Raw genomic sequence first — 16,796 nt, 5'->3', positions numbered from 1 at the left:
TATCCCTTAAAATATTGATCGGGGCCACGTTTAATTGACTGTTTCAGTATGCTACCACATTACTTCGAGATCCAAACCAGAAAAAGGCCAGGATCTGGCCAACAAGTGTGCGATGAATGCGAAAGTATGAGCCTGATGATTGCAAACACCAGGCTTAACACAATCCTAACCGGTATAATCGTCTAAAATATTGATCGAAACCAAGTTGAATTGGCTGTTTCAGTCTGGTACCATATTACTACGTGATTCAAACTAGAAAATGCCCTGGATGTGGACAACAAGTATGCGAAAAATGCGAAAGTATTAGCCAGATGAGGGCAAATCCCAGACCTAAACGAGACCCAACCGGAGTTATCCCTTAAAATATTGATCGGGGCCACGTTTAATTGACTGTTTCAGTAAGCTACCACATTACTTCGAGATCCAAACAAGAAAAAGACCAGGATCTGGCCAACAATTGTGCGATGAATGCGAAAGTTTGAGCCAGATGATTGCAAACACCAGGACTAACACAAACCTGACCGGTGTGATCGTCTAAAATATTGATCGAATCCAGGTTTAGTTGACTGTTTCATTCTGGTACCACATTACTACGTGATCCAAACCAGAAAGAAACACAGGATCTGGCCAACAAGTATGCGAAGAATGCGAATGTATGAGCCTGATGATTGCACATACCAGACCTAAACGAGACCCAATCGGAGTTATCCCTTAAAATATTGATCGGGGCCACGTTTAATTGAATGTTTCAGTAAGCTACCACATTACTTCAAGATCCAAACAAGAAAAAGACCAGGATCTGGCCAACAAGTATGCGAAGAATGCGAATGTATGAGCCTGATGATTGCACATACCAGACCTAAACGAGACCCAACCGGAGTTATCCCTTAAAATATTGATCGGGGCCACGTTTAATTGACTGTTTCAGTATGGTACCGCATTACTACGAGATCCAAACAAGAAAAAGCCCAGGATCTGGCCAACAAGTGTGTGATTAACGCGAAAGTATGACCCAGATGATTGCAAACACCAGGCCTAACACAAACCTAAACGGTGCTATTCTCTTAAATATTGATCGGAACCAGGTTTAATTGACTGTTTCATTCTTGTCCCACATTACTGCGCGATCCAAACCAGAAACAGCCCAGGATCAGGCCAACAGCTATGCCAGGAATGCGAAAGTATGAGACAGATGAGGGCAAATACCAGACCTAACACAAGCCAAACGGTGTTATCCTCTTAAATATTGATCGAAACCAAGTTGAATTGGCTGTTTCAGCCTGTTACCGCATTATTGCGTGACCCAAAACAGAAAAAGCCCAGGATCTGGCCAACAAGTCTGCGATTAACGCGAAAGTATGACCCAGATGATTGCGAACACCAGGCCTAACACAAACCTAAACGGTGTTATCCTCTACAATACTCAGCGAATCCAGGATTAATTGACTGTTTCATTCTGGTACCACATTACTACGTGATCCAAACCAGAAAAAGCCCAGGATCTGGTCGACAAGTATGCGAAAAATGCGAAAGTATGTGGCAGATGGTTGCAAATACCAGACCTAACACAAACCTAAACAGTGTTAGCCTCTAAAATATTGATCGAAACCAAGTTGAATTGACTTTTTCAATCTGGTACCACATTACTACGTGATCCAAACCAGAAAGAAACACAGGATCTGGCCAACAAGTGTGCGAAGAATGCGAAAGTATAAGCCAGATGATAGCAAATACCAGGCCTCACACAAACCTAACCGGTGTGATCCTCTACAATACTCATCGAATCCAGGATTAATTGACTGTTTCAGTCTGCTACCACACTACTTCGTGATCCAAACCAGAAAAAGCCGAGGATCTGGCCAACAAGTGTGCGAACAATGCGAAAGTATAAGCCAGATGAGGGCAAATCCCAGACCTAAACGAGACCCAACCGGAGTTATCCTTTAAAATATTGATCGGGGCCACGTTTAATTGACTGTTTCAGTATGCTACAACTTTACTTCGAGATCCAAACCAGAAAAAGAACAGGATTTGGCCAAGAAGTGTGCGATGAATGCGAAAGTATGAGCCAGATGATTGCAAACACCAGGCCTAACACAAACCTAACCGGTGTGATCGTCTAAAATATTGATCGAATCCAGGTTTAGTTGACTGTTTCATTCTGGCACCATATTACTACGTGATCCAAACTAGGAAAAGCCCAGGATCTGGCCGACAAGTATGCGAAAAATGCGAATGTATGAGGCAGATGATTGCAACTACCAGGCCTATCACAAACCTAAACGTTGCTATCCTCTAAAATATTGATCGAAACCAAGTTGAATTGACCGTTTCAGTGTGGTGCCACATTACTACGAGATCCAAACCAGAAAAAGTCCAGGATCTGGCCAACAGGTATGCGAAGAGAGCGAAAATATGAGCCAGATCATTGCAAATACCAGGCCTAACACAAACCTAATCGGTGTGATCCTCTAAAATATTGATCGAATCCAGGTTTAATTGACAGCTTCATTCTGGTACCACATTACTACGTGATACAAACCAGAAAAATCCCAGGATCTGGCCAACAAGTATGGGAAGAATGCGGAAGTATGAGCCAGATGATTGCAACTACCAGCCCTATCACAAACCTAACCGGTGTGATCCTCAAAATATTGATCGAGTCCAGGTTTAGTTGACTGTTTCATTCTGGTACCATATTACTACGTGACCCAAACCAGAAAAAGCCCAGTATCTGCCGACACGTATGCGAAAAATGCGAAAGTATCAGGCAGATGATTGCAAATACCAGACCTAACACAAACCTAAACGGTGTTAGCCTCTAAAATATTGATCGAAACCAAGTTGAATTTACTTTTTCAATCTGGTACCACATTACTACGTGATCCAAACCAGAAAGAGACACAGGATCTGGCCATCAAGTATGCGAAGAATGCGAATGTATGAGCCAGATGCGGGTAAATACCAGACCTAAACGAGACACATCCGGAGTTATCCCTTAAAATATTGATCGGGGCCACGTTTAATTGACTGTTTCAGTATGCTACCACATTACTACGAGATCCAAACCAGAAAATGACCAGGATCTGGCCAACAAGTGTGCGAAGAGTGCGAAAGTATAAGCCAGATGAGGGCAAATCCCAGACCTAAACGAGACCCAACCGGAGTTATCCCTTAAAATATTGATCGGGGCCACGTTTAATTGACTGTTTCAGTATGCTACCACATTACTTCGAGATCCAAACCAGAAAAAGGCCAGGATCTGGCCAACAAGTGTGCGATGAATGCGAATGTATGAGCCAGATGATTGCAAACACCAGGCTTAACACAATCCTAACCGGTGTAATCGTCTAAAATATTGATCGAAACCAAGTTTAATTGGCTGTTTCAGTCTGGTACCACACTACTACGTGATCCAAACCAGAAAAAGCCCAGGATCTGGCCAACAAGTGTGCGAAGAATGCGAAAGTATAAGCCAGATGAGGGCAAATCCCAGACCTAAACGAGACCCAACCGGAGTTATCCCTTAAAATATTGATCGGGACCACGTTTAATTGACTGTTTCAGTAAGCTACCACATTACTTCGAGATCCAAACAAGAAAAAGACCAGGATCTGGCCAACAATTGTGCGATGAATGCGAAAGTTTGAGCCAGATGATTGCAAACACCAGGCCTAACACAAACCTGACCGGTGTGATCGTCTAAAATATTGACCGAATCCAGGTTTAGTTGACTGTTTCATTCTGGTACCGCATTACTTCGTGGTCCAAACCAGAAAGAAACACAGGATCTGGCCAACAAGTATGCGAAGAATGCGAATGTATGAGCCTGATGATTGCACATACCAGACCTAAACGAGACCCAACCGGAGTTATCCCTTAAAATATTGATCGGGACCACGTTTAATTGACTGTTTCAGTAAGCTACCACATTACTTCGAGATCCAAACAAGAAAAAGACCAGGATCTGGCCAACAATTGTGCGATGAATGCGAAAGTATGACCCAGATGATTGCAAACACCAGGCCTAACACAAACCTAAACGGTGTTATTCTCTTAAATATTGATCGGAACCAGGTTTAATTCGCTGTTTCATTCTTGTCCCACATTACTGCGCGATCCAAACCAGAAACAGCCCAGGATCAGGCCAACAGCTATGCCAGGAATGCGAAAGTATGAGACAGATTAGGGCAAATACCAGACCTAACACAAGCCTAAACGGTGTTATCCTCTTAAATATTGATCGAAACCAAGTTGAATTGGCTGTTTCAGCCTGTTACCGCATTATTGCGTGACCCAAAACAGAAAAAGCCCAGGATCTGGCCAACAAGTCTGCGATTAACGCGAAAGTATGACCCAGATGATTGCGAACACCAGGCCTAACACAAACCTAAACGGTGTTATCCTCTTAAATATTGATCGGAACCAGGTTTAATTGACTGTTTCATTCTTGTACCACATTACTGCGCGATCCAAACCAGAAACAGCCCAGGATCAGGCCAACAGCTATGCCAAGAATGCGAAAGTATGAGACAGATGAGGGCAAATACCAGACCTAACACAAGCCTAAACGGTGTTATGCTCTTAAATATTGATCGAAACCAAGTTGAATTGGCTGTTTCAGCCTGTTACCGCATTATTGCGTGACCTAAAACAGAAAAAGCCCAGGATCTGGCCAACAAGTGTGCGATTAGCGCGAAAGTATGACCCTGATGATTGCAAACACCAGGCCTAACACAAACCTGACCGGTGTGATCGTCTAAAATATTGATCGCATCCAGGTTTAGTTGACTGTTTCATTCTGGTACCACATTACTACGTGATCCAAGCCAGAAGAAGCCCAGGATCTGGCCGACAAGTGTGCGAAAAATGCGAATGTATGAGCCAGATGCGGGCAAATACCAGACCTAGGCGAGACCCAACCGGAGTTATCCTCTAAAATATTGATCGAAACCAAGTTGAATTGACTTTTTCAATCTGGTACCACATTACTACGTGATCCAAACCAGAAAGAAACACAGGATCTGGACAAAAAGTATGCGAAGAATGCGAATGTATGAGCCTGATGATTGCACATTCCAGACCTAACACAAACCTAAACGTTGGTGTCCTCTTAAATATTGATCGAAACCAAGTTTAATTGGCTGTTTCAGTCTGGTACCACACTACTACATGATCCAAACCTGAAAAAGCCCAGGATCTGGCCAACAAGTGTGCGAAGAATGCGAAAGTATGAGCCAGATGAGGGCAAATACCAGGCCTCACACGAACCTAACCGGTGTGATCCACTACAATATTCATCGAATCCAGGTTTAGTTGACTGTTTCATTCTGGTACCACATTACTACGTGATCCAAACCAGAAGAAGCCCAGGATCTGGCCAACAAGTATGCGAAGAATGCGAATGTATGAGCCAGATGCGGGTAAATACCAGACCTAAACGAGACCCAACCGGAGTTATCCTTTAAAATATTGATCGAGGCCACGTTTAATTGACTGTTTCAGTATGGTACCGCATTACTACGAGATCCAAACAAGAAAAAGCCCAGGATCTGGCCAGCAAGTGTGCGATTAACGCGAAAGTATGACCCAGATGATTGCAAACACCAGGCCTAACACAAACCTAAACGGTGTTATTCTCTTAAATATTGATCGGAACCAGGTTTAATTCGCTGTTTCATTCTTGTCCCACATTACTGCGCGATCCAAACCAGAAACAGCCCAGGATCAGGCCAACAGCTATGCCAGGAATGCGAAAGTATGAGACAGATTAGGGCAAATACCAGACCTAACACAAGCCTAAACGGTGTTATCCTCTTAAATATTGATCGAAACCAAGTTGAATTGGCTGTTTCAGCCTGTTACCGCATTATTTCGTGACCCAAAACAGAAAAAGCCCAGGATCTGGCCAACAAGTGTGCGATTAACGCGAAAGTATAAGCCAGATGATAGCAAATACCAGGCCTCACACAAACCTAACCGGTGTGATCCTCTACAATACTCAGCGAATCCAGGATTAATTGACTGTTTCATTCTGGTACCACATTACTACGTGATCCAAACCAGAAAAAGCCCAGGATCTGGTCGACAAGTATGCGAAAAATGCGAAAGTATGTGGCAGATGGTTGCAAATACCAGACCTAACACAAACCTAAACAGTGTTTGCCTCTAAAATATTGATCGAAACCAAGTTGAATTGACTTTTTCAATCTGGTACCACATTACTACGTGATCCAAACCAGAAAGAAACACAGGATCTGGCCAACAAGTGTGCGAAGAATGCGAAAGTATAAGCCAGATGATAGCAAATACCAGGCCTCACACAAACCTAACCGGTGTGATCCTCTACAATACTCATCGAATCCAGGATTAATTGACTGTTTCAGTCTGCTACCACACTACTTCGTGATCCAAACCAGAAAAAGCCGAGGATCTGGCCAACAATTGTGCGATGAATGCGAAAGTATGACCCAGATGATTGCAAACACCAGGCCTAACACAAACCTAAACGGTGTTATTCTCTTAAATATTGATCGGAACCAGGTTTAATTCGCTGTTTCATTCTTGTCCCACATTACTGCGCGATCCAAACCAGAAACAGCCCAGGATCAGGCCAACAGCTATGCCAGGAATGCGAAAGTATGAGACAGATTAGGGCAAATACCAGACCTAACACAAGCCTAAACGGTGTTATCCTCTTAAATATTGATCGAAACCAAGTTGAATTGGCTGTTTCAGCCTGTTACCGCATTATTGCGTGACCCAAAACAGAAAAAGCCCAGGATCTGGCCAACAAGTCTGCGATTAACGCGAAAGTATGACCCAGATGATTGCGAACACCAGGCCTAACACAAACCTAAACGGTGTTATCCTCTTAAATATTGATCGGAACCAGGTTTAATTGACTGTTTCATTCTTGTACCACATTACTGCGCGATCCAAACCAGAAACAGCCCAGGATCAGGCCAACAGCTATGCCAAGAATGCGAAAGTATGAGACAGATGAGGGCAAATACCAGACCTAACACAAGCCTAAACGGTGTTATGCTCTTAAATATTGATCGAAACCAAGTTGAATTGGCTGTTTCAGCCTGTTACCGCATTATTGCGTGACCTAAAACAGAAAAAGCCCAGGATCTGGCCAACAAGTGTGCGATTAGCGCGAAAGTATGAGCCAGATGAGGGCAAATACCAGGCCTCACACGAACCTAACCGGTGTGATCCACTACAATATTCATCGAATCCAGGTTTAGTTGACTGTTTCATTCTGGTACCACATTACTACGTGATCCAAACCAGAAGAAGCCCAGGATCTGGCCAACAAGTATGCGAAGAATGCGAATGTATGAGCCAGATGCGGGTAAATACCAGACCTAAACGAGACCCAACCGGAGTTATCCTTTAAAATATTGATCGAGGCCACGTTTAATTGACTGTTTCAGTATGGTACCGCATTACTACGAGATCCAAACAAGAAAAAGCCCAGGATCTGGCCAGCAAGTGTGCGATTAACGCGAAAGTATGACCCAGATGATTGCAAACACCAGGCCTAACACAAACCTAAACGGTGTTATTCTCTTAAATATTGATCGGAACCAGGTTTAATTCGCTGTTTCATTCTTGTCCCACATTACTGCGCGATCCAAACCAGAAACAGCCCAGGATCAGGCCAACAGCTATGCCAGGAATGCGAAAGTATGAGACAGATTAGGGCAAATACCAGACCTAACACAAGCCTAAACGGTGTTATCCTCTTAAATATTGATCGAAACCAAGTTGAATTGGCTGTTTCAGCCTGTTACCGCATTATTTCGTGACCCAAAACAGAAAAAGCCCAGGATCTGGCCAACAAGTGTGCGATTAACGCGAAAGTATAAGCCAGATGATAGCAAATACCAGGCCTCACACAAACCTAACCGGTGTGATCCTCTACAATACTCAGCGAATCCAGGATTAATTGACTGTTTCATTCTGGTACCACATTACTACGTGATCCAAACCAGAAAAAGCCCAGGATCTGGTCGACAAGTATGCGAAAAATGCGAAAGTATGTGGCAGATGGTTGCAAATACCAGACCTAACACAAACCTAAACAGTGTTTGCCTCTAAAATATTGATCGAAACCAAGTTGAATTGACTTTTTCAATCTGGTACCACATTACTACGTGATCCAAACCAGAAAGAAACACAGGATCTGGCCAACAAGTGTGCGAAGAATGCGAAAGTATAAGCCAGATGATAGCAAATACCAGGCCTCACACAAACCTAACCGGTGTGATCCTCTACAATACTCATCGAATCCAGGATTAATTGACTGTTTCAGTCTGCTACCACACTACTTCGTGATCCAAACCAGAAAAAGCCGAGGATCTGGCCAACAAGTGTGCGAACAATGCGAAAGTGTAAGCCAGATGAGGGCAAATCCCAGACCTAAACGAGACCCAACCGGAGTTATCCTTTAAAATATTGATCGGGGCCACGTTTAATTGACTGTTTCAGTATGCTACAACTTTACTTCGAGATCCAAACCAGAAAAAGAACAGGATTTGGCCAAGAAGTGTGCGATGAATGCGAAAGTATGAGCCAGATGATTGCAAACACCAGGCCTAACACAAACCTAACCGGTGTGATCGTCTAAAATATTGATCGAATCCAGGTTTAGTTGACTGTTTCATTCTGGCACCATATTACTACGTGATCCAAACTAGAAAAAGCCCAGGATCTGGCCGACAAGTATGCGAAAAATGCGAATGTATGAGCCAGATGCGGGTAAATACCAGACCTAAACGAGACCCAACCGGAGTTATCCCTTAAAATATTGATCGGGGCCACGTTTAATTGACTGTTTCAGTATGCTACCACATTACTTCGAGATCCAAACCAGAAAAAGGCCAGGATCTGGCCAACAAGTGTGCGATGAATGCGAAAGTATGAGCCAGATGATTGCAAACACCAGGCTTAACACAATCCTAACCGGTGTAATCGTCTAAAATATTGATCGAAACCAAGTTTAATTGGCTGTTTCAGTCTGGTACCACACTACTACGTGATCCAAACCAGAAAAAGCCCAGGATCTGGCCAACAAGTGTGCGAAGAATGCGAAAGTATAAGCCAGATGAGGGCAAATCCCAGACCTAAACGAGACCCAACCGGAGTTATCCCTTAAAATATTGATCGGGACCACGTTTAATTGACTGTTTCAGTAAGCTACCACATTACTTCGAGATCCAAACAAGAAAAAGACCAGGATCTGGCCAACAATTGTGCGATGAATGCGAAAGTTTGAGCCAGATGATTGTAAACACCAGGCCTAACACAAACCTGACCGGTGTGATCGTCTAAAATATTGATCGAATCCAGGTTTAGTTGACTGTTTCATTCTGGTACCATATTACTACGTGGTCCAAACAAGAAAAAGACCAGGATCTGGCCAACAAGTATGCGAAGAATGCGAATGTATGAGCCTGATGATTGCACATACCAGACCGAAACGAGACCCAACCGGAGTTATCCCTTAAAATATTGATCGGGGCCACGTTTAATTGACTGTTTCAGTATGCTACCACATTACTGCGCGATCCAAACCAGAAACAGCCCAGGATCAGGCCAACAGCTATGCCAAGAATGCGAAAGTATGAGACAGATGAGGGCAAATACCAGACCTAACACAAGCCTAAACGGTGTTATCCTCTTAAATATTGATCGAAACCAAGTTGAATTGGCTGTTTCAGCCTGTTACCGCATTATTGCGTGACCCAAAACAGAAAAAGCCCAGGATCTGGCCGACAAGTGTGCGAAAAATGCGAATGTATGAGCCAGATGCGGGCAAATACCAGACCTAGGCGAGACCCAACCGGAGTTATCCTCTAAAATATTGATCGACACCAAGTTGAATTGACTTTTTCAATCTGGTACCACATTACTACGTGATCCAAACCAGAAAGAAACACAGGATCTGGCCAAAAAGTATGCGAAGAATGCGAAAGTATGAGCCAGATGAGGGCAAATACCAGGCCTCACACGAACCTAACCGGTGTGATCCTCTACAATATTCATCGAATCCAGGTTTAGTTGACTGTTTCATTCTGGTACCACATTACTACGTGATCCAAACCAGAAGAAGCCCAGGATCTGGCCAACAAGTATGCGAAGAATGCGAATGTATGAGCCAGATGCGGGTAAATACCAGACCTAAACGAGACCCAACCGGAGTTATCCTTTAAAATATTGATCGAGGCCACGTTTAATTGACTGTTTCAGTATGGTACCGCATTACTACGAGATCCAAACAAGAAAAAGCCCAGGATCTGGCCAGCAAGTGTGCGATTAACGCGAAAGTATGACCCAGATGATTGCAAACACCAGGCCTAACACAAACCTAAACGGTGTTATTCTCTTAAATATTGATCGGAACCAGGTTTAATTCACTGTTTCATTCTTGTCCCACATTACTGCGCGATCCAAACCAGAAACAGCCCAGGATCAGGCCAACAGCTATGCCAGGAATGCGAAAGTATGAGACAGATGAGGGCAAATACCAGACCTAACACAAGCCTAAACGGTGTTATCCTCTTAAATATTGATCGAAACCAAGTTGAATTGGCTGTTTCAGCCTGTTACCGCATTATTGCGTGACCCAAAACAGAAAAAGCCCAGGATCTGGCCAACAAGTGTGCGATTAACGCGAAAGTATAAGCCAGATGATAGCAAATACCAGGCCTCACACGAACCTAACCGGTGTGATCCTCTACAATACTCAGCGAATCCAGGATTAATTGACTGTTTCATTCTGGTACCACATTACTACGTGATCCAAACCAGAAAAAGCCCAGGATCTGGTCGACAAGTATGCGAAAAATGCGAAAGTATGTGGCAGATGGTTGCAAATACCAGACCTAACACAAACCTAAACAGTGTTAGCCTCTAAAATATTGATCGAAACCAAGTTGAATTGACTTTTTCAATCTGGTACCACATTACTACGTGATCCAAACCAGAAAGAAACACAGGATCTGGCCAACAAGTGTGCGAAGAATGCGAAAGTATAAGCCAGATGATAGCAAATACCAGGCCTCACACAAACCTAACCGGTGTGATCCTCTACAATACTCATCGAATCCAGGATTAATTGACTGTTTCAGTCTGCTACCACACTACTACGTGATCCAAACCAGAAAAAGCCGAGGATCTGGCCAACAAGTGTGCGAACATTGCGAAAGTATGAGACAGATGAGGGCAAATACCAGACCTAACACAAGCCTAAACGGTGTTATCCTCTTAAATATTGATCGAAACCAAGTTGAATTGGCTGTTTCAGCCTGTTACCGCATTATTGCGTGACCCAAAACAGAAAAAGCCCAGGATTTGGCCAAGAAGTGTGCGATGAATGCGAAAGTATGAGCCAGATGATTGCAAACACCAGGCCTAACACAAACCTAACCGGTGTGATCGTCTAAAATATTGATCGAATCCAGGTTTAGTTGACTGTTTCATTCTGGCACCATATTACTACGTGATCCAAACTAGAAAAAGCCCAGGATCTGGCCGACAAGTATGCGAAAAATGCGAATGTATGAGCCTGATGCGGGTAAATACCAGACCTAAACGAGACTCAACCGGAGTTATCCTTTAAAATATTGATCGAGGTCAGGTTTAATTGACTCTTTCAGTATGCTACCACATTACTACACAATCCCAACCAGGGGAAGCCCAGGATCTGGCCAACAAGCATGGGAGAAATGCGAAAGTATGAGCCAAATGATAGCAAATACCAGACCTAGCACAAACCTAAACGGTGTGATCATCTAAAATATTGATCGATTCCAGGTTTAATTGACTGTTTCATTCTGGTACTACATCACTACCTGATCCAAACCAGAAAAACGCCCAGGATCTGGCTAAGAAGTATGCGAAGAATGCGAAAGTATAAGCTAGATGATTGCAAAGGTCAGACTTAACACAAACCTAAACGGTGGTATCCTCTATAATATTGATCGAATCCAGGTTGAATTGACTCTCTCATTCTGGTGCCACATTACTGCCTGATCCAAAACAGAAAAAGCCCAGGATCAGGCCAACAGGTATACGTAGAATGCGAAAGTAAGAGACAGATGAGGGCAAATCCCAGACCTAATCACGACCCAACCGATGCTATCCTTTAAAATATTGATCGCATCCAGGTTTAATTGACTGTTTCATTCTGGTACTACATTACTACGTGATCCAAACCAGAAAAAGCCCAGGATCTGGCCAACAAGTATGCGAAAAATGCGAAAGTATGAGCCAGATGATTGCAAATACCAGTCCTAAACTAGACCCATCCGGAGTTATCCTTTAATATATTGTTCGAGGTCACGTTCAGTTGACTGATTCAGTATGGTACCACATTACTACGAGATCCAAACCAGAAAAAGTCCAGGATTTGGCCACCAAGTGTGCGAAGAATGCGAAAGTATGAGCCAGATGATTGCAAATACCAGACCTAACACAATCTAAACGGTGTGATCCTCTAAAATATTGATCGAATCCAGGTTTAATTGACTGTTTCATTCTGGTACCATATTACTACGTGATCCAAACCAGAAATATCCCAGGATCTGGACAACAAGTATTCGAAAAATGCAAAAGTATGAGCCAGATGATTGCAAATACCAGACCTAACACAAACCTAAACGGTTTTATCCTCTAAAATATTGATCGAAACCAAATTGAATTGACTGTTTCAGTGTTCGACCACGTTACTACATAATCCCAACCAGAAAAAGTCCAGGATCAGGCCAACAAGTGTGCGAAGAATGCGAAAGTATAAGCCAGGTGAGGGCAAATCCCAGACCTAACCGAGACCCAACCGGAGTTATCCGTTACAATATTAATCGAAATCAGGATCAACTGACTGCATCAGTGTGGTACCGCATTACTACGTGATACAAACCAGAAAAAGCCCTGGAACTGGCCAACAAGGTAGCGAAAAATGCGGAAGTATGAACCAGATGATTGCAAATTCCTGACCTCAACGTGACCCAACCGGTGTTATACTTTAAAATATTGATCGAGGGCAGGTTTAATTGGCTGTTTCAGTGTGGTACCACATTACTACGTGATCCAAGACAGAAAAAGTCCAGTATCTGGCCAACAGGTGTGCGAAGAATTCGAAAGTATGAAACAGATGAGGGCAAATACCAGACATAAACGTGACCAAGCCGGTGTTATACTTTAAAATACTGATCGGGGCCACGTTTAACTGACTGTTTCAGTGTGGTACCACATTACTACGAGATCCAACCAGAGAAAGACCAGAATCTGGCCAACAAGTGTGCGAAGAATGCGAAAGTATGAGCCAGATGATTGCAAATAGCATGCCTAACACAAGCCTAACAGATGTGATAAATCTCTAAAATATTGATCGAATCCAGGTTTAGTTGACTGTTTCATTCTGGTACCACATTACGACGTGACCTAAACAGGAAAAAACACCGGATCTGGCCCACAAGTTTGGCGAAAATTGCGAAAATATGAGCCAGGTGAGTGAAAAACCCAGACCTGACACAGACATAGCAGTTGTTATCCTCTAAAATACTGATCGAAACCATTTTTAATTGACCGTTTCAGTGTGCTAGCACATTACTACGTTACTCAAATAAGAAAACGCGCAGGATCTGGCCAACACGTATTCGAAAAATGCAAAAGTATGAGCCAGATGATGGCAAATACCAGACCTTACACAAACCTAAAGGGTTTTATCCCTTAAAATATTGTTCGAATCCAGGTTTAATTGACTGTTTCAGTATGGTACCGCATTACTACGAGATCCAAACAAGAAAAAGCCCAGGATCTGGCCAACAAGTGTGCGATTAACGCGAAAGTATGACCCAGATGATTGCAAACGCCAGGCCTAACACAAACCTAAACGGTGTTATCCTCTTAAATATTGATCGGAACCAAGTTTAATTGACTGTTTCATTCTTGTACCACATTACTGCGCGATCCAAACCAGAAACAGCCCAGGATCAGGCCAACAGCTATGCCAAGAATGCGAAAGTATGAGACAGATGAGGGCAAATACCAGACCTAACACAAGCCTAAACGGTGTTATCCTCTTAAATATTGATCGAAACCAAGTTGAATTGGCTGTTTCAGCCTGTTACCGCATTATTGCGTGACCCAAAACAGAAAAAGCCCAGGATCTGGCCAACAAGTGTGCGATTAACGCGAAAGTATGACCCTGATGATTGCAAACACCAGGCCTAACACAAACCTGACCGGTGTGATCGCCTAAAATATTGATCGCATCCAGGTTTAGTTGACTGTTTCATTCTGGTACCACATTACTACGTGATCCAAGCCAGAAGAAGCCCAGGATCTGGCCGACAAGTGTGCGAAAAATGCGAATGTATGAGCCAGATGCGGGCAAATACCAGACCTAGGCGAGACCCAACCGGAGTTATCCTCTAAAATATTGATCGAAACCAAGTTGAATTGACTTTTTCAATCTGGTACCACATTACTACGTGATCCAAACCAGAAAGAAACACAGGATCTGACCAAAAAGTATGCGAAGAATGCGAATGTATGAGCCTGATGATTGCACATTCCAGACCTAACACAAACCTAAACGTTGGTGTCCTCTTAAATATTGATCGAAACCAAGTTTAATTGGCTGTTTCAGTCTGGTACCACACTACTACGTGATCCAAACCTGAAAAATCCCAGGATCTGGCCAACAAGTGTGCGAAGAATGCGAAAGTATGAGCCAGATGAGGGCAAATACCAGGCCTCACACGAACCTAACCGGTGTGATCCTCTACAATATTCATCGAATCCAGGTTTAGTTGACTGTTTCATTCTGGTACCACATTACTACGTGATCCAAACCAGAAGAAGCCCAGGATCTGGCCAACAAGTATGCGAAGAATGCGAATGTATGAGCCAGATGCGGGTAAATACCAGACCTAAACGAGACCCAACCTGAGTTATCCTTTAAAATATTGATCGAGGCCACGTTTAATTGACTGTTTCAGTATGGTACCGCATTACTACGAGATCCAAACAAGAAAAAGCCCAGGATCTGGCCAGCAAGTGTGCGATTAACGCGAAAGTATGACCCAGATGATTGCAAACACCAGGCCTAACACAAACCTAAACGGTGTTATTCTCTCAAAAAAAGATCGGCACCAGGTTTAATTCACTGTTTCATTCTTGTCCCACATTACTGCGCGATCCAAACCAGAAACAGCCCAGGATCAGGCCAACAGCTATCCCAGGAATGCGAAAGTATGAGACAGATGAGGGCAAATACCAGACCTAACACAAGCCTAAACGGTGTTATCCTCTTAAATATTGATCGAAACCAAGTTGAATTGGCTGTTTCAGCCTGTTACCGCATTATTGCGTGACCCAAAACAGAAAAAGCCCAGGATCTGGCCAACAAGTGTGCGATTAACGCGAAAGTATAAGCCAGATGATAGCAAATACCAGGCCTAACACAAACCTAACCGGTGTGATCCTCTACAATACTCAGCGAATCCAGGATTAATTGACTGTTTCATTCTGGTACCACATTACTACGTGATCCAAACCAGAAAAAGCCCAGGATCTGGTCGACAAGTATGCGAAAAATGCGAAAGTATGTGGCAGATGGTTGCAAATACCAGACCTAACACAAACCTAAACAGTGTTAGCCTCTAAAATATTCATCGAAACCAAGTTGAATTGACTTTTTCAATCTGGTACCACATTACTACGTGATCCAAACCAGAAAAAGCCGAGGATCTGGCCAACAAGTGTGCGAACAATGCGAAAGTATAAGCCAGATGAGGGCAAATCCCAGACCTAAACGAGACCCAACCGGAGTTATCCTTTAAAATATTGATCGGGGCCACGTTTAATTGACTGTTTCAGTATGCTACAACATTACTTCGAGATCCAAACCAGAAAAAGAACAGGATTTGGCCAAGAAGTGTGCGATGAATGCGAAAGTATGAGCCAGATGATTGCAAACACCAGGCCTAACAAAAACCTAACCGGTGTGATCGTCTAAAATATTGATCGAATCCAGGTTTAGTTGACTGTTTCATTCTGGCACCATATTACTACGTGATCCAAACTAGAAAAAGCCCAGGATCTGGCCGACAAGTATGCGAAAAATGCGAATGTATGAGCCTGATGCGGGTAAATACCAGACCTAAACGAGACTCAACCGGAGTTATCCTTTAAAATATTGATCGAGGTCAGGTTTAATTGACTGATTCAGTATGGTACCACATTACTACGAGATCCAAACCAGAAAAAGTCCAGGATTTGGCCACCAAGTGTGCGAAGAATGCGAAAGTATGAGCCAGATGATTGCAAATACCAGACCTAACACAATCTAAACGGTGTGATCCTCTAAAATATTGATCGAATCCAGGTTTAATTGACTGTTTCATTCTGGTACCATATTACTACGTGATCCAAACCAGAAATATCCCAGGATCTCGACAACAAGTATTCGAAAAATGCAAAAGTATGAGCCAGATGATTGCAAATACTAGACCTAACACAAACCTAAACGGTTTTATCCTCTAAAATATTGATCGAAACCAATTTGAATTGACTGTTTCAGTGTGGTACCACGATACTACATAATCCCAACCAGAAAAAGTCCAGGATCAGGCCAACAAGTGTGCGAAGAATGCGAAAGTATAAGCCAGATGAGGGCAAATCCCAGACCTAACCGAGACCCAACCGGAGTTATCCGAAACAATATTAATCGAAATCAAGATCAACTGACTGCATCAGTGTGGTACCGCATTACTACG

The sequence above is a fragment of the Colletes latitarsis genome, unplaced genomic scaffold, assembly GCF_051014445.1.
Source record: "Colletes latitarsis isolate SP2378_abdomen unplaced genomic scaffold, iyColLati1 scaffold0002, whole genome shotgun sequence".
NCBI lineage: Eukaryota > Metazoa > Arthropoda > Insecta > Hymenoptera > Colletidae > Colletes > Colletes latitarsis.
This window is presented reverse-complemented; position numbering follows the sequence as displayed.